Genomic DNA, 19,432 nt, shown 5'->3' with positions numbered 1-19,432 from the left:
CCCAGGTTCAGTAGAGGACTGGCAGACAACAGAACCTTGGTGGCACTGAGTTTTGGGGAAGTGCAGGATGTGACACAGGGTCTGGAGGAGACATTAAACTGGATAATCTGCTGACACTTTCAGGGGCTCCATGAGAGCTCCAGTGGGAATGATTTACCTCAGGCTGCAACCACCTAAAGAAATATTTTTTGAAGGCAGAGTTGGCTGACTTGAGTCATCCCATGTTCCATAGGCAAAGCTAAGCCATGATTCTTTGGTTTAGCTGAATTGGAAATACTGGAGCTAGAGCTGTTGTGTGGAGACCTCTAACAGGCCATCAGAGGGACCCTGAATTCCTAAGGTAGAGCTGAGAAGAGTATCAGCCTGGAAGCTCATGTCAAACCTGTCTTAGCAATCAAAGTCTGAAATAGCAAAACACAAAATAATGTCAACATTTGAGAAGAAAAGGTCATCTGCCTCCAGCCAAGCTTTGTAGGATTTCCCCTCTGAGTAACAGCTGGTCTGTCACTGTCTTACAGCCAGCCTGGCTTAGAGACAATCACAGGACAAAAATTAAGGAAATAATCTCCCTGCAGCAGGTCGCTACTGGCAACCCACAGCTACTATTGCAAATACTGTCTCCCACTTTCCTCCATTTTCACTGCTGTTTGTCTGCTCTAGCTGAGAGGGGAATGTGCTCAACCTCATCAGATCTACAGTTCAAAAGACACTGGTATGCAGCAGCTGTATGGCTGAGTGTCAGCCATCAGTAGCACAGGATCCCAGAGCAACTTCAAGTTACTACAGAGATGTGCTCCATAGGAATAAAGATTAAAAGATTCCTGCCATATCAACCTGAGAGTCTAACAAAGTTCACCCAAAACTGCTGTTTCCACCCAGACACCCCAAGTTCCATGCTTAACAGAATTAAGAACAGCTGACAGATCTAATTAAGTCATCATGGGTATCTTATCCTCATCTTGTAGGAGGTCAAAGGAAGCTACCACTTGCTTTGTGTTTTGGTGGTATGGACAGAACCTACAATAAAGCCAGTAAACACATTAATCCCTGCACAGAGAAACAGTCCCTTCCCCCCAGAGAACTAATTGTCTCATTAAGAAATCCTGTTCTTTTTAGTGCTCTTCAATCACAGTGCATACTATTTGAACTTGAATATAAGCTCCATGTGTTTATGCATTGCAGTGCAGGTTATTCATACATTATGCAGCTCAAAATCCAGCCAAGGTTATTTAAGCTTGTGCTCCTTTAAGGTTAGCTGTAAGGGAATTAAAGTTGTTTTGTAATTGAAATTCTTCTCTGCAATAACTATTCTATGTGCACCTGTCACAGAATAACTGGCCTCATTAGGGAAAACAGTCCAGACAGGACAGCAGACATGCAGCAGCCTCCTGCCTTGGGCCTAGCAGAGGACCTGTGCTAGCACAGGAACCTGCACTGCCTGTGGGAGAGGAAGGACACAGAGGGGCTGAGAGGCTCACACAGGGATTCCAGAGGGAGAACAATGAAATCTGGATGAGCTCTGAGGAATTCAGGAATGAGAAGCATCTGAGAGACCAGGGCTTCCCCTCTCATCCTTTCTAAAGCAACAAAGGTCACGAGGCAGTGAAGCAACCAAGTACCTATGCACTCATCCCTGAGCAAGATGAAACCCTGCAGTGCAGACACTCTAGAACCTTACATGACTTCAACAAAGTCTGCCCATTATTTGACTAAAAATAAATATTGGCCAATGAATATCAGCTCAGCTGTGACCTGAGGCTTATCAGTCATCCTGATGTATAGAGAAAGCAGTGCAGGACTCTGATCAGAAAGGAGCAACAAGAGCAAGTCTGGCAGCATTTTAGCCTACCTTAAAGTTGTAAGCCATCCTGCACAAATATTGTGCCTTTCTATTTTACCAGATGGCTGCTATCATAAAAGGAGTCTTTGGTCCCTGTCACAACTTTTCATCACTGTGTACAAAATACAGCAAATATTTGCATCTTTTAGCATCAGTTACAGAGCATTTTCCATCATCTCTGGTGTGTACAGTAACATTATATGGTAACATGACTGGACTGATGAATATTGCTTTATGCCTGAGAAAACCTACCAGAATTTTTCTATCATCTCCCATTCAGACTATAAAATAAGCTCTTGCACTAGGATAGCATCTGCTCTCCTCCCTCATGTCATTTGGAAAGACACATGTATTTTATTTGGTTCAGCTTGCCTTGAACTGGAAAAGAGGATTCATTAGGGTCACAGCAATTAAGCTGGCTGAGACACAAACAGATGTCTACACCAAATTCTCTGCTATCTTGACCAGGTAAGGAGGTTTTGGCACACAGTGAACAGCATGCCCTGCTGACCAAACACTGCCACTCTGTTGCAGCCATACCTACCATGAAGAGAAAAAGCTGCACTCCTCCAGGTGAGACCAATTTCCCATTTTAAAAACCCATTCCTGAATTAGCAGTCTGAATATTAACCCCAAAATCCAATTAAAATGTATAACCATGTTATTGCAAGTCGGTTGTTTATTTTCTTCCTGTGTAGAGAATTGCAGGCCAATAATGTGCACCAGACAGCATCACGCCCACTGCTACAGCTCTGCAGAAGTAGGTGGTGTTGGTGATAATGGATGGCAGAATCACACTCAACATTGTAATCGTGCTTCCAGAACTGCAGTACCTGAGAAGTGCACTTAACACCAAGAATATCTTGTCAAGAAGATGCCAGTAAATTTAATAAGTACGCAACTTCCAAACTTTACTTTTTCAAAAGCAGAACACCGAATCATCGCAGAACCACTGGCAAAAACATTTTATAAGTGCCAGAAGCTTTCATTAAACAGATGAAAACTGAAGAGTTGGACTAACAGCTGCTGCTGACACTGATATGCTCAATACAAGGTTAGCTGCTAGTATTAAGAAAACATCACTCACCTTCTACAGCACCATTAGTAAGCACTGACAAATTCACCTGTTGATGCAGATTATTACCACATAAACTCAACCAATCAGCTTGCATTTAAGTAATTAAAAGCTTGTGTTTAGACTTCCTAGTTGCCAGAGATCCAAAGCAGTCCCCACTAAGACAGCATTAAAACAGTCTACACCATTCAACAGAAATCCTCCAAGTGTTTCTCACCACTCTAATTTCTAAATCTTGCAGTTGCTGCCCACATTCAAAAGGACAGAAAGCAGCAAGTTTAAAAATAAAGACATAGAAGCAATCCCTTCTGTATCATTTACATTCTTCTAGGAGGAAGCCAAGGGAACCAGGAAGTTCCTCAGGCTGCTGGCAGAGCTAATTAACTCAGCTGATGAAAACTCCTCCCTTGTTCATGAGCTGAAAGATTCATCCATGAACTTCTGTGAGAATCTGGAAGAGATCCCTGCAAGATTGGTCACCCATCCATCCTAAATTTCACCTGTCATCACAAACATGCAGAGCTCTTCACTGTTCCTGCCACACAGGCAGGTTGGTTTGAGGCACTCCTCACGGACATTTGTAGCTCTGGAACACAGCACCCATGTCCACTGCAGGGACAAACACCATGGGCTGCAGCACTTAGTGCTAACACAGGACACAGCCAGGTTTTCCTAAAGAGAGTTTTGCTGAATTTTGGGCTTTTCTACAATACAGTCCTGCCATGACAGCTCAGCAATGCTGGATGTTCTGTCAAGCACTGTCCTAAGTCCAGATTTGGTCATTAGCACACAGCGTTAGCTTTGTTGGTTGAGGAAATTGCATAAAGACAAAACAAAACAAGCTAAGTATCTGCTCCTTGCCCTCCTATAAAGCAAGATTCTCACCTATTAAGAAAGGGAACAACTCACCTGTCTGACTAGTTACCAACCTTTGTCACCTGCTCTCAGATCTGCACATGGAAAAAAGTCATTCAGAGCAGCCTGAAAGGTGCAGAGGTGCTCTGTGCTTGCCATCTTCTTACTTCATTCTTTAATGCTCAAGCCTGGACAGACACTTGCTCTGTAGTTTCTTCTTAGTTCTAAAAGGCCTAGGCAAAGGAAACTAGCTTCCTTCCTAGGCCTCACTGGATTCTTGTCAAAAAATTATTTTATGCTTCTGTCTCCTCATATTTCTACTTAGGCCTTCCTAATGAGAGTATATCATGCTCCTTTCCTAAGGATAAATGCTAAAAATACCTATCTTGTTGGCTTGTCATTTAAAGTTGCTCTGTCTGAAAATCAGCAGAAATAGATATAACAGTAACAAAGTGAGATTTTGTTACAGCAGGAAATAAAAATATAACAAGATATTCAAAGCATCTGCTCATCTTACGATTAAGAGAACCAGGTAAAAGTAAATCCTCTGCAACAAAGAGCTGTTTGGCAGTTAAGTATTTTGTAAGCAGACAGTATTTTTGATACAGCATATTAAATATTGAACTGAAATACTCAGTTACACCCAGAGGTACCATAATTACCTTTTCTCTCCGCGGTGCTCCTCAGCCAGGACTGGCAGCCGCGGGTGGCTGTCCCCAGGGAGGAGCAGAGGCTCCTTGTCCCGTCCCCACAGGCGTTTGTTGGGCAGCAGAGTGGGAACGCATCTCGGCCTTTCGGGTTGTGCTTTGAATGGTTCCATTAGGCTGGCACGGGAAATGCGCGTTTATGTCTTCACTAACGACTCGGGCTGAAAAACCATTGGGGTGCTGAGGAGCGGCTCTGGGGGTCTGCGGGAGCATCACGCCGTGAAAGTTTGTTACAGAACCCAGGCAATCTGAACTTCTGAAAGGGAAACATGAGCACACATGTTCAAGAGGGGATATACGGTAGGCGGCTGTACCTTCCTGGTGCCTCAGCTATCCGGGAAAAGAGGAGGGCAACAAGCGGCCGGGAGTTCACGGGTCTGCGGTCTCCAAAGTCTTGGGATCCCGCGGGGGTGCGGCACAGGGGCTCTCTCCCTTTATTCGAATTAAGTTGCAGAACTTCTGTCTCCTTTGTGGACCCTAGCTTTTCAGAGCATGATTTTCCACGCAATACTAGGATGGTGAATATTCTAAGAATGCAATGCAGCCCAAATCCCATGAAAACAGTAATGCTGATATTTTACAACACGTGAAATAGTACATCTACGTCACAGCTACAGCAATAGCTCTCTGAGGAGGGAGAATAGGAAAGCACGGGAGTTATTCCTGTCCAATACACAAGCTCTTTAACACCTGCCTTACCCGTTAGCACCCCACGGCAGCAGCAGGCCCGTTTGCGGGGTGCAGAGCCTGGAAAGGGGCGCAGGCCCGGCCCCACCCTGAGGGTGCCAGCTCCGGGCACCGAGAGCTGAGGGCCGCACACGGCCATTCGAACTCGGAGCTGCTTGAGCGCCGTCCTCCTCACAAAGCCAGCTCAGCTCCGCAGGAACTGAGATCCGGATCGCAGCTTCAGGCTCCAAACCGCACTCTGGCACTTGTCAGAGGATGGCGAGGGCCAGCTGCTCCCCGAAGGGGGCAGAGCAGCAATGTCCGTGCCTGGGCAGAGACACAGCTCGGGAAGGGCTCCAGGCGGGAGGGAAGAGCCCAAGCCGAGCTCCCTCACGGCCAGGGGCAGAAGGCGGAGACGGCCCAGGTGGGGCTCATCAGGACAATCAAGGGCTGTCAGGCGCCTGATGGAGAACCACCCCTCATCTCATAGAGCACTGGCTGTGCTGGAGCCCTCTCACCCCAGAAAAAAGGTAAAAAGGTATGAGCTATTGCTAAAACCCCTTGCTCTTACTGCTGCCAGACCAGCTCGAGGTTCATTGCTGACAAACACGTTTATAGCAGACCCTGCACTTTCTTACCACATTTTCAGCTTGTTTAAGAGTTCACTGCCCATTGTATTTTGACATCCTAAACTGAACAAACTCCAAACTGAGTAGCAGCCGTCTTTTGTCTTTTTTTTTATAGTAGGTGTATCAACTGGTCGTATCGGAATCGCGGGTAAGAGAGCAGGATTCATAGGAATCCTGCTGATAGGAGCAGGACTTTTGTGGCTAGTACAAGAGGGAATAGTTCTTGAGGGCGGTTGAAGAGGCTTGGGTTAAAGAACAGAATAGTAGTTAGTGTATTCATGAGTATGATGGTGTATTCGGCTAAAAAGACTGTCTAAAGTACTGTTTAAAGTAACGTTTTAAGCCAGTTCTTACTTCATTTGAAGGGATTCTCTTTTCTCTATGTCCCTCTGAGAGGGACAAGCCTCCTGCCTTTGAGAGGCCTAAACTCAGGGGTGGGCACAGAGCTGTGTACCCAAGAGCAGAGCTCCTCACCCTCCCCAGCCCAGCAGCATGGGCAGCAGCTTCAGGCATTGCCTGGCTCCAAAGGGGGCTCACAGCCCGGGGGGGGTTCAGAAACCCTGGCACAGAGCCCAAGACCTCTGTGCCTTTGATCTTGACCCATGGAAAAAACAATTACCAACCTTTGTATGAAGAATTACAATTCAAGAGAGTTTAAGTAGAATAATAGTTAGTTTGTCACGGGGTGAAAAATAGATTTCTGGGGTTTTTAGAATGGGGGTTCAGGAGGCAAGATGGAGGAATTGGCATGTCCTGCCTTTCTCCTTCTTCTTGGCCTCCATCTTCTGCTGTGGTGCTGGCACTTTTGGATTGGTTTAAGGTAGAAACTCGCTGTCTAACATGGGTGATAGGTATTGGGAAGTTCTGGTAAATAATGTACATGTAGTTTTTAGTATAAAAAGATAACACTGCCCTGAGGGTGGCCAGTGTGCCTCAACCTGACCTGCTGGACAGGCCTCCACAGGTTGGAGAAAGAATGTTATAGATAAGAAATAATAAACAACCTTGAGAAGGAGAACAGAAGAATCCTGACTCCTTCTTCAACTGCCAGGCTGGGAAAAAGAGACTTGTATGTATCTCAGAGTCACTCTGACCAGCAGAGATTCTGAGAAGCCCCAGCACCCACTAATTGCCTACCAAGAAAGTAGGTTGCGAATGAAAGTGTGACAGGCACCGTCACACAGGGTGATGAGAAGGAACTGTGGCAGTAGAGAAAGCACAAGGATATAAATGTGGATAATTGGAATGATTTAATTTGCTAATGTTGCATAAGAGGCGTAATTAGTTCAGTAACAGTGAGAGCAGCAGAGGAATCAGACTAGTAATCACAAATAATTACGTGCCAATTACACATAGTAAGGGGGTTTTGTTGTTATTGAATGGTCAGAATTTGGGAACTAGACCAAATAACAGACCTCACAATCTCTGTTTCAGTCACTTTTTCTTTCCTAAAGCAGCAAAGCCTCTCTACCTTTTCTGTGGTAAAAAAAGAAAAAACAAAACCCAAGAAAACCCAAGATGTGATGTGCATCCAAATTGGACATTATTCTTATCAGGAGAGATAAACTTCTAGCATCTTTCCAAAGCTCCCTTTCTGTAGCCAAAATCTTTGTCTTGTCCACACTGTCAATACCATCTGCCAGCAGCCTCCTCAGCTCATAAGCCATCTGCCAGCCATTGACCTAGAGCTTTGCATGCTCTCACTGCCATGCTTGCCTAAGCTTCTGCATTTCCACATCTCTCACCAGCCTCCTACCCTGCTCTCACACATCCTCCCAGAAGAACTGATCCAGAGAAATATTACCAAGCCAACAAGAATGGAAGGAGTTGAATACTGGTTGCCTTTCCTGTGAAAAATGCCCCCCCCCTTTCTTTTTTTTTTTTTTTCTGGTTATTTCCCAGTTAAATAATATAGCACCTTTGAGTTATTCTGCAATTTTAAAAAACCCAAAACAGTAGTGGAATAATTTACTATTCAATATGGAGCATAAATTAGTTTCTTTAAATAGACTATTTCTTCTTAATTACAAAACTAAAATAAAAATCAAGAAAAATGGAGATCTATATTTTATTATCATTGACACTAGTCACATATTTATTCTCATATCTGACAGTCTTTAGCTGAGGGAAACTATAACTGCCTTGAGTTGTGAGTTGGGCACTTAAATTTACTGCCATTAGATAGAGTTATTACAACAAACTAAATACTGTATATGAAAAAGAACAATGCTGCCACTACCACTAGAGTTTGAAATCCGTGTTTGCTGATGTAAAGTTTTGTTCAAATCTGAAATTGTGTACTTAGAAATATGAAAACAGCTTTTGTGTCTTTCAAGTGTGCACAGAAGAGAAGGACATCCCTGAAGCCTCCACTTTGATTCCCACATACCCAAAACAGCACAGAATGAGATTCCCTATATTGTGCCCTAATGAAAAAGGACCATCCTACAGCTGCAGATAACACACTGCTACTGTGAAAGTCAGCATCTGGAAATCCAGACCATGAGTGGTTTTCATAATGCAAGAAAGTACCAAGTACCCCTTTCCTCAGGAATCTCTTAGATTGTAGCAGAAAACATCACCATTCCCACAGAAACCAGTTCACTGCATCCATTTGGAAACCTTCTAATACTAGTTCTCCTTGCCAGAGGTTTCTTGAAACTACTTTTTAAACAAGGTTTGAAGATTTAAGTGTGTGTGTTGCTTTTACCCTTTATTGAGAGAACATTTTAGGCAGCATTTAGTTTCTCTCCAGCTCTGTAAGCACATAAACTCTTGAAGGTTTTGAACAAAGATGTTACAATAATTTTTCTTATAAACAGGAGCAAGCATAAGAACAACACAACACAACTGAAGAAAGCTTATTTTGCAGCAGAAATATTAAAAAGCAGTTTTGTCCCCAGTTGCTAGCCTGCACAAATTTATTATCTACTCACAAATGCTTGCTGCTGATGTAACCTCATAGGGGTTCATGTCCCTGAATCCTCAGTAAAATTAATTGGGCCAGTATAATATATGATCTAGTTCTTTTGTTCATTTTCCTCATTTGTGTAACTTTCTGAGGATATGTTTATTACATGCTTCCTGGTAGAATTGCACAGATGAAGCTGCTTTGTTACCATGGGATGGGGGCAGAGGAATATTGGTTCTTCTCAAACCAGGTGGCAAGGCAGGGGCACGGGCTGTGCTGCAGCTTCTCCCCTGTCCTGGAAATTCTCAGCACCATCCAGTGGCTTCTGGGCTGTGCACCCGAGAGTTGCAGAGGTGCTGCAGGGCTGGGCAGAGGCAGCTCACAGGGAACAGGAGCTTTTCTGCCCTTCCACATTCCCACATTGCAGGGGCACCATGGGGTCTTTCCTGCACTAGGGGAGCCTGAAGATTATCTCCTTTCCCCTGCAAAAGATGCCTCATCTGGGAAATTTCATATAGATATGAATGAGTAATACATTTGGGGAACATGATGTAAAGTTGTGGGGGAAATGCACAACTCTAAGTGCCCCATACCCATCTATCAGCCCCCCAGTCCCATGTCACAGTGCACTCAGGGCACCAGGAGTCATCAGAGGCACAATCCCCTGTGTGTAGCCAGCCCAAGGATCCATCTTCTCTGCACCTCTTTCCTCTCTCTACAAAGACACATCCATGCAGCGTGTCCATAAAAAAATCTCTGACCATTTCTTCACCAGCCTTCCCCTCCCCTCAGAGCTGCACCAGGTCCCTCTGGGCTGCCTGATCCACAGCCATGCTGCATCACTTAACTGCTGCCTTAGCTCAAGGTTCACCTCCCACATTTTATTAGGTAAAACAGGGAATCAGTTTCACTGGGGCTTTCTTTGAGCTTTATTGGAACTTATATTGCAAGTTTTCCTGAATACACTTGCTTTAAAAAATGGTTCTGATTTCTATCCCACATTCCCTTTTCAGATGTAAAAATGTTCCTTGTTGAATTTTTTCCCATTATTTCCTCTGGGGAGGTGCTGACATGACAGCTTGGTAGGCTTTATGCCATTCTGTTTGCAAAGCTGTTGTGATGCTTGTAATTTTTTTTCTTATGTATTTTCCTTTAGAAAAAAAGGAAAAGGCTTGTTTTTTCTCCCTCTCATTGATACAAGGAAATACCTATCTACAAGAATTCCCCAGGAGAACCAAGAAAGCAGAGTTAGAGGGGCAGAAACCTCACTTGCAACACTGAAGAGAAACAGAAAGTCCCTTGGCCCTCCCCTGCTCTTCAGCAGGAGCTCTGTTTCAGTTGGTTCATGGGCTGTTTCAGCCACTGGGAAGTGCACAAATGAATCACAACCCTGAGTTCATCAGATTTTTATCCCATACCACTCCTCTTTGTCCTGTGGCAAGTCACAAACGTCTCCTAGGTCTGCAGAGGAACTTGTGATCCTTCTGCAGAGAGTATGCTACTTATATTTCCCTAAGGATCACAACTATGGCCCTTCTGTTGCTCTGGGGTGCATGAAATGCTTCAGGCATTCGACCCCAAGTCAGCTCAGATAATGGAACTCAGATATTGAAAAGGAATGAAAAACCCAAATTATGCAAATCCACTGCACCAAGTAATTGACAACTCCCCTTTCCTAGCCCCATTGGCAGCTGCAGATTTCCTGTGTGGAGGTGAGGAGGAGCAGATTTAATTAGAGGAGGCTGCCATGCTGAAGGGGCTGTGTTTGCTGAAGGCAGCAGCGATCGATGCATCAGGAGCTGCAGGCGACCCACGACTCTCATGGGCCTCAGGTTCCTGCCTGTTGTTTCCCTGCTGATGTTTTACTAAATGAGCCAGTGTCAGCCTGGTTTATCTGCTGCTGAGGGAGTTATACAACAAATATACTGACATATTTGATTGTTCCACACATAGAACCAAAACAAGGGCCAAGCTGGTTCTATTATACCATTTAATTACCAGGTTTGGGTGCCCCAGAAATTTGTTTTCATTATGAAAACTACTTGAAAGGCTCTCTTTCTCCAGCACATTCAAATCTTCCCCATATCTTGTTTTAATATGAACAATTTCTTTACTACTTCATTGTAGAAAGATTAGGGAAAATCATCTGTAAAGCATGTCAGAGCCTTTCTTTCCATCTGCTCCACAGAGATGCCTTGATGGCCCTTGTAGCCCACTGCCTGTGTGCACAGCAGCTCCCCTGTGGGCAACTGTTCCTACTGTGGGCAAGCCCAAAGAGTGAACCTCCAGCAGGTCAGTGCTCTGCAGGTTCCTCTTCAGGAACTTTCCTTTGCCCACCATAAGTTCCCTTGTATATTCAACATACAGCTCAGGATTCGATGTACCCATAGAGAAGGGAATCTGTACCTTAATGACATAAAGACTTTTAGGGCTTTTTAATAGGCTATTATTAAAGCTTGCAATTTGACACACTGAAACCTAGAGGTTATTAAAGTCTACATTAGTTTTGCAAAAATGCTAGTCATGCAGGCAGGAAGGTTTTTTCAAAGTGTATTACAACAGCCATTTCTCCCCACTGTAACCTGGGGGTCAATGTATCAGCTCTTCACTCACATTTTCCAAAATTGCTTTGGAGGCCTTCTTTCACTGGGTGTTTGAACATGATAAAATACAGTGCCTTTGTGCCAAACTCCCCACGATTTCCAAAAAGGTCCAAAAATACTCCTCAAAACACTTCAGAGCACAAGGGTAACTAAAATAAGATACAGACCTGGTGTAATCTGAAGGGGTTGCCGGTTAGTGTCAGAGAAACAGTGTCACTTCAGCTTCCCCTGCTTTGTGAGAGGTTTTGCTTTTGCAAAGGACTTTTGTAAGGACTGCAGCCCCAATGGAGCTCTGGCTTTGGCCAGGGAAGGGGCACACACTGAATTCCAACAGAAGCCTTTTGCTCCACTGTCAGTGTTTCTCCCTTCAGAAGCAGAAGCCTCTCTCCAACATTCCCTTAGCTAACATCTACCTGAAGCTTTAGAAGAAAAAGACAGACATATCAGGTTTTAGAGTGACAAATGTCATTCATTTCCCTCACATGTTTACAGAGCACTTGAGCTCAGAGAAAAAAGGTGCAATTAGAGCATCTAGTGTTAAACCCTAGCAAAGGGCTCCCCAGGAAATTTGATGCAAGCCACATGATGAGAGAAATGTGAGCAAGTGAGGGAAATGCCTTTATTTTTGTCACAATGCAATCAAAATGATAAAAATGAGAAATAGCCCAACAGTTTCTGGTTCTGTGTGCTTGGGAGCAGAAGCAGCAGGAAGCTGAGTGGCACGGGGGAGTGGCACTGAGGGACAGACCCCGGCAGGGCAGGCACAGCCCTGGCAGGGCGCACAGGGGCTCTGGAGTCAGGTGCTGGCACGGGCAGCCTGCCTTTGTCAAGCAACAGAGCCTCGCAGAGGAAAATCACTGAGAGAAAACAACACCAACTTGAGACCAGATCTGAAGATTTGATTCAAGTGAGAACAGTTTCCCTCTTCAGAAAAAAGGAGACAAAAGAAATGCCCTTTCTGTAATAGTACTCTTTTTGCTTGAGAAATCTCTTTTTTTTCCCTGAGAAACAAGTCTATGTGGTAGCTGTCTAAACAAAGAAGTTGGACCTAAGCAAATAATGTGATGAAATTGGCTCCCTGTGAAAAAAATAACCAGTGTCTTCATTTAAAAAAAAACCCAAATTTGATACTATTTTTATGGAATAAAAAGCTAGAAAATTAATTAGGAAGCATAAATAAGAGAACTTCCCTGCTCAATAAATTTATGTTGATTTACAGCTCTCAGTAAATCATAGGTTTTGCTTTCATGACACAATAGCTGCTTAGTGCTTTTGGTGCAACTCCTCATGGAAATACAACAGTTGGTTCCCACATGTACATCTATATGAATCTAAAATTCTCTTTCTGTAAATATTCTTCCTAGTAAAATTGGCTCCCCAGCATGCTCACATAAAGATGAGCTCTGAGAGAATTGTAATTTCAATATCTGAATTGGGATCTACAATACATAAAAAGGGTAAAGCAGATTTATTATATTCACTGTGAATAAAGTCATTTGAGGGAATAACAGCTTTATGTTTATTCAAACATAACTGAACCCATTATTCTTCAAATGTCAACAAAATCATAGGAATAGTTCTCTGCTCCATGGGGTAAAATGCTCAGAAGTTTTCATTTTAACTAAATGACTAAATGACATTCTGACTAAAGGCAAGTGTGGTATATGATATAAAACACCTGCTAGGGCCACAGTCAGCATGACAAAGTTGGGCATGGAGAGATTTTATCACACTTAAAATCTAACAAATTTTCTGTCAAGGTCTTTACATGCCCAAAATGGACCTGTTAAAACCAATTTACTGTATCTTTCTACCATACTCCACTTTTCCTCCACTGTCTCAGACAAACTCCTGTAACTGCAGTCTTCCATCCAAAGCCAAATCCTACCCTTGCAAGGCTAAACTAAAAAGCAAACTAAACAAAACTCACCTCCAGCTCTTTGCCTGAGCTTTCTGTGTTTCTTGCACCTTCCTGCTTAGGTCTCACTTTTAGTATATGAGTACTGTCCTCTTCTCTGGGCCTCAAACTGGGAATCTTTCCTGGGCTTTGAAACTTTTCTGTTTTACTCTTTCCCTGGCACTGTCATTAGGTAGCTTCCACACATGTGACTTTTCCCTGGAAAGTAATATGGAGCAATTTTTACCACAATCCTCCTTTTCCATCCTTTTCCTACAGCTGTATTGTGATCTTCTGTCCTACAAGGCACAAAGAAGTAGTGAGAGTGATGAAGGTCTTAATCAGCATCCCTCTAAATGCTCCTCTGACTTCTCTTAAAGAAGTTATTCAGCAAAAGACAAAAAGTAACATCTTGAGTAGCTTTCAAAAATAGAGAAAAAATATCTTCCCTGAGGAGTAGTAAGTGAGGAAACTTCTGGAAGTCAGTGCATTCACAAAGAGCAGTAAGCAAAGAAGGTTTAGTAGGAACAACAAAGAGCTAAAAATCAAAGAGCATTTGAAAAGAAAAGACTTCTGATATGTTTGTTGCCCAAGTCCCCACCCATCTCAAAATCTTTAATCATTAATATAATGAAAATCTCAGCTGTTTTGAGGAACTGACTACTCCAGTTGGCCAAAAGGGAGACGTCGATATGAGCAGACGGTAAAAACTGTAGGTGCCCTATGAAAGACAGATTACCAAGAATTTATTATATGATAATGTTTTTTCTCTAAGTCACAGAAATGAATCTACATTTTTAGATTGAGCACTCATGTATGTCTTATGCTCAGAATATGTCAGGTTGAAACACCCAAAACATATAAATTAAAAGCCATAAAGTGACATTGCTGATTTAGGAACCTGAGGGCTAAAACTGTGCTATCATAAAAAACCCCTACTACTATTTACTATCTTCAAATGTGAAATTGAGATAGACAGATACATATATATATATATATATAGTTATTTAACTTTCCTTGAATCAGCTGTAATAAACAACTGGAGAAATATACAAGGGATTTGAGAATGTCTATGAAATAGAAGGAAAAGAGAATATTATAAAGGCTGAGTACAAGAAAAATCCAAAAAAAGATGACAGCTGTGGTCATCGGGTCTCAACCATTAGCCAGCACTCTACTCAGACTGTTAAGAACAAGCAGGGACCTGTAGGGGATTGTTGTCTTTATTTATCATGGTCAGACTCACAACAACTTCAATGGGAGGATTTTTCTCTTGGCAGTAGAAGTTTCATTTCTCTCATTTGCCTTCTAGTGCAAAAAGAGTCCAATCACTATGAATATACAGATACATTCAAAACAGATGCTCTCAAGGCTCTCTATTAATCAAAAAATTCACTGCTACTTTTAAAAGATTCATCATTGTTTTCAGAGCTGAACAAATAATTCATGAGTAACTTCCTCACTAAATTCAGCCTACTTTGGTTCAAAGATTATCAATGTGGAGATCATGATTTCCTCAAATGTATTCATGTTTGAAGGCGATGAATATGTTAGCACATAGTTTGCTCTGTGGATCCTGATAATCCAACTGTAAACTGTATTCTTTGCTGTGATTTGTCAAAATAATCAGATGGCACTTGGTGTTTGATCAGTGAGTGTGAAGGTACTGCCAAACAATCGAGATGGTTCCCATGTTTGTGTCCATAACGCTGTAACACTCAATCTGAGAACTCAGAAGCTGGAACACGAGAAGTAAAAATGGCATCAAAATGGGAAACAAATTTATTTTAAAACAGATACACTTTACAGAGAAGCAAAGTGTATGGCTCAGAAAGAAATATTACATGCAAATTTCAGACACCTTTTTTGCTCTCCAAATTTACTCCAGCTAGGTATTGAAGACACTATATGTGTTTTAGTCTACTACAACGGTAACACTATTTATCTTCAAATTTAAAAGCTCAGAATTGTAAAAGGAGCCTCCAGTTGTGTCTGAGACTATACAAGCCTTCAGCTTAATTATGCTGCATTTCTACAACAAACTTTAATACCTTTTCCAGGTCTAGTCTTTTATCAGTTTAATCAAACACATTTTAATTCAGGTGATACAGCTCCTGTGAAGAAGCTATGATCCAGAGACCAAAGAGCAAAGAACTATTTTTATAGCTCTGAAAGAACAGCTCTAGTGATATCAGTGTAAAATCCCTAACAAAAACTATAGTCACAGAATATAGTCCCTTTTATTATACACTTCCAAGTCTTTAAATAGAAAAAAGAACAGATGCCAAAGCAGAGCCATATGTTTTAAATGTAGCTGTATACAAGCATGATTTTATTTTTTCTGACAGAAAATCTATAGCTTGAGTGGGAACTTACTGAGTGGAATCCTCAATGCCATATTTCTGGGTAAAGAAATAAACTCCCTATAGAATATGTCAAAGTCTGAACTGAGAGATTGAGACATTTTGATAACAACTCAATACTTGCTCAAAACATCCAATTGCTTTGAAGTAATTGGTGGGAGGAGACAAACTGTTAATACTGGATTTATTTGGCAGAGTTTGTGTCTTACACTACAAACAACCACTAGCTCCCCTTGAAGTTGTTGGCAGGTAGCATGCATTTAAATCAATGCTTGGAGTCCAAACTAGCCCACGACTGCAACAGCCCAATAAGCCTCTCTCTACTTAAAAAAACCATCTTTTCTGAATGGAGATGATGGGAAAGAAAATGATTAATCAGATCTCAAATGTCTCAGCAAGTTCCTGTGCTGGCTGCAAAAAAATACATTATCTGTAAATTCTTGTGTCACTAGATCAGCTTCAAAGGTGAAATGAGCTCACTGATGCCTTATAGTCAATGAACCTCCCTGATGCACCTCTGAATGTAAATCTGCATCTTTCAATCTGAGCACTCCTCATGTAACTGAGACCAGAGGTTGCTCATCTCTCCTGGGTTTTATAGCCCCTTTTAGCTCTGGATCCCTGAGCTAGACCCAGGAGTCTCCTAGGAGCTGGAACATTGCAGGAAATTTCTGGTTGCATGTGAAAAATAGCCACAAATTAAACACCGAAAAATTCATTCAGAAAATATTTTCAGAAGATTTAGGGTATGGATACACAAATACAAAGGTAAAGCCTGATGCATAAACTGGGAGCAAATAACATTGCACCAGCTGTGTTTATTTGCAAGAAATGAGCAGGCTGTATATTGAAAAGTCCATCTGACAGATTAACAAATTCAGCATGGATTTGTCCAGAGTTAAAGCTGTCACTGGTCTGATGGTGCTAAATTGGTTTTAGGAGTTCACAGCTTTTTGAAACTGGGACACTTGACATGGAAAAGTGAACGTGTTAACCTGAAGTCAGGGTTTAGAACAAATTGTTTTTGTGAAGTGTCATTTATACAAAGATCTGATTTAAAAAAAAAAAAAAAAGAGAAAAAAGAAAAAAAAGAAAAAAAAAAGAAAAAAAAGCCTTGAATGAGAAGAGCACAACAGAAGAAAACTCCCCATAGAATTCAGGAATGCTTCCAATGTAATGCTAGGTTGCAAACAACCTGCATAAATTGGGACCTTGCTAAAACCTATCAACATTCATATTACTGAAGACTAATTAAAGACCATATTTTTTATAAGAAGAGGTTTTCCTACTGACTTATGAAAAGGTATCTATGATAGCAGTGGTTTTAGATCTGTCAGCTCCATCAGCTTCTCAATACACTGCACCTCATCTCAAATACTTGGACAACACAACCTATGACAGTCTGCAAGTCAGAATTGTTGCCAAGGATGCAATCCAAGGAATTATGAAACATGCAGGAGTTTAAAGCTCATAGACAGCACAAATTTATGGCATAAAATATCAGAGAGGTAAGCAGAGATTATTGAAGTTGCAGGAAGGTGAGCTGTTTATTTAAAGAAAGCAAATGGTTTTGCTGTTGGCCATTCTTAAACTGTTCATATTAATGTAATGACTAGAGTGCCTTTGACCTGGAAGAACAAGGGAAATTCTCTGTCAACATGAGCAATTACCTAAACATACAGACAATAACAAGAGATAAGCAGACACAGCTGAAGATAGAAACCAGGTTTTATAAGCCTTGTACAACTGACAGCAACAAGCAGAGGTTACTAAACAGGGGAAACAGCATCAGGGAGCATCCAGGAGCTGCTCTCTGCCATTCTGCAGTGCTCAGCAGGACACCTTGTCCTCAGGTGATTTCAAAACACTGGTGGTAATTCTTTATTTCTGTAGTAGACTTTATCAGCCAAAGGGCACCTACAGACATGGCACTGGGCATGTGGCAGCCTCAACATTTCACATTATGAGCCAGTAATAAAAACATGAAATTAACTCATTCAGATTAGGGACCTGTACTAACATGGCTGGAGAAATGAGCATTCCCTGTCTAGCTGGGACAGCCCTGTCTGAGGTCACTGTAACGAATCAGCTCCCTGAAAGCTTTTTACTAGAGCAAGAAGGGCATTTTGGAAAGGGAAATATTGAAATTGCTGCTTATTCAGGTCCAGAACACAGGTAAAATCAAGCAGATATCCAGCAGGCTATTGCACTGAGAATTTTTTCTATTTCAACTTTTGTGCTTTCTCTGCTTCCACACAGGTTTTAAGTGCTAGTGACAAAGGTACAATATCCAAGGCAGGGTGCCCTTTTCTTGAAATTGCACATTGGCTACAAAGATGAAAGTCATCCAGATCTTCACATGCTCTAAGTCTGCAGTATCACAGCAGCCCATCTCGCTGTGGTGTCAGGCCGTGCCCTCTTAAGAGGAATGTGATAAGGAGTGCTTAGGGAGGAAAAGTTAGAGGAAGAGAGAGAATCAACCTTTTGTTTCACTCTTCTGTCCCTCTTACAAGCCCAGAACTGAGGACTCTGGGTGGCAGGAGGAAGTGTAGGGTCCTGTTACAAACCAGAGGCTGTCTGAAGCATCCCTCCCACACAGCAAACGCAGAGGCTTGGCTGTGGTCAGCCCTGTTGTACTGCTGTGCCCTTTCTTCCCTCCCCTGCTTCAGCACAGAGGCAGGGCCAGTCCCCTCCCTGTCCTCAGGGAGGTTTGTTCTGTAACACAATTACACTGGAGCATGGCAAGTGTGACCCTAGAGCCTTTCAGATGGGGATAGAATCAGAGTCATTTTGGTTGGAAAAGGCCTTTGAGATCATCGAATCCAGCCATTAACCCAGCACTGCCAAGCCCACCACTGAACCACCTCCCAAAGTGTCACATTTCCACATCTTTTAAATCCCTCCAGGATGGGCACTCCACCACCTGCTCAGGCACCCTGTGCCAATGACTGAGTGACAGCCAAACCAAAACCAGCACCCGAGGAAGCTGCTGCCCTCTGGGGCAGTGTCAATTCAGCAGCAGCACCCACCTTATAGAATAGGGGACAGCACAAGGTGACAGGCATGGGACAGGGACCCCAGACCAGAGTCCTGTGTGCTTTGTTGCTGCTTCCTTTGCTGTGGACACACCCAGGCACAGCTGGGCTACAGCCTTTACCAGCAGCCCCTCGCCCAGCTGCCGGTGCTGGAGAGGCTGAGCGAGCGGGATGCCAGCAAGCTTCACAATTATGTTCCCTCTGTGAAAGACACCTGCTGCAATTCCTTTGTCATAGTGTGGCTCTGATGTGAAAAGGAAATTGGGTTTTATTACAAAATTGAACTTTATGAAAACACACCCTCCCCCTGCTATCAAATGCATTTCTACAAACAGAAAATCTAACTCTGCAGTAGGGTTTTTTTTTTCTTTTTCTGAATCTGAATAGTACAGAGGACACTGTGATATAAATGGAAACATTAGAATCATGTAACAAAGCAGTGCTAGGCTATATCACTCGATCACTATGGTCTCCTTCACGAAAAGGAAAAGACTGACTGACTATAAAAGAAAATATTAAATAGCTGTAGTTTACCTACAAAGCCTTTAAAGCACAGATGGCCATTATCTAGGGGATATTGATGCAGAGAGATAACATGGGTCATGCACTATTAAAAAAATAATAAGACAAGGACCACATCTGATACTGTAGAGCAAGAAATAATTTGCTCTTTCAGGGGGTGACCAGACCAGGACTCTCAGAGCCGATATCATTATTTAAAAGCACCTGTACCCTCCCTGTAATGCACCCTTTGCTGCTTTATGCTAGACAAAGCAGCTGGGCATTCTTCTTATCACCTCAAGAGATGGGCTTTAATTTTGCTTCAGAAATTATTTTTAAGCAGTTTCAGG

Source organism: Agelaius phoeniceus, chromosome 13, assembly GCF_051311805.1.
Source record: "Agelaius phoeniceus isolate bAgePho1 chromosome 13, bAgePho1.hap1, whole genome shotgun sequence".
Taxonomy (NCBI): Eukaryota; Metazoa; Chordata; class Aves; order Passeriformes; family Icteridae; genus Agelaius; species Agelaius phoeniceus.
This window is presented reverse-complemented; position numbering follows the sequence as displayed.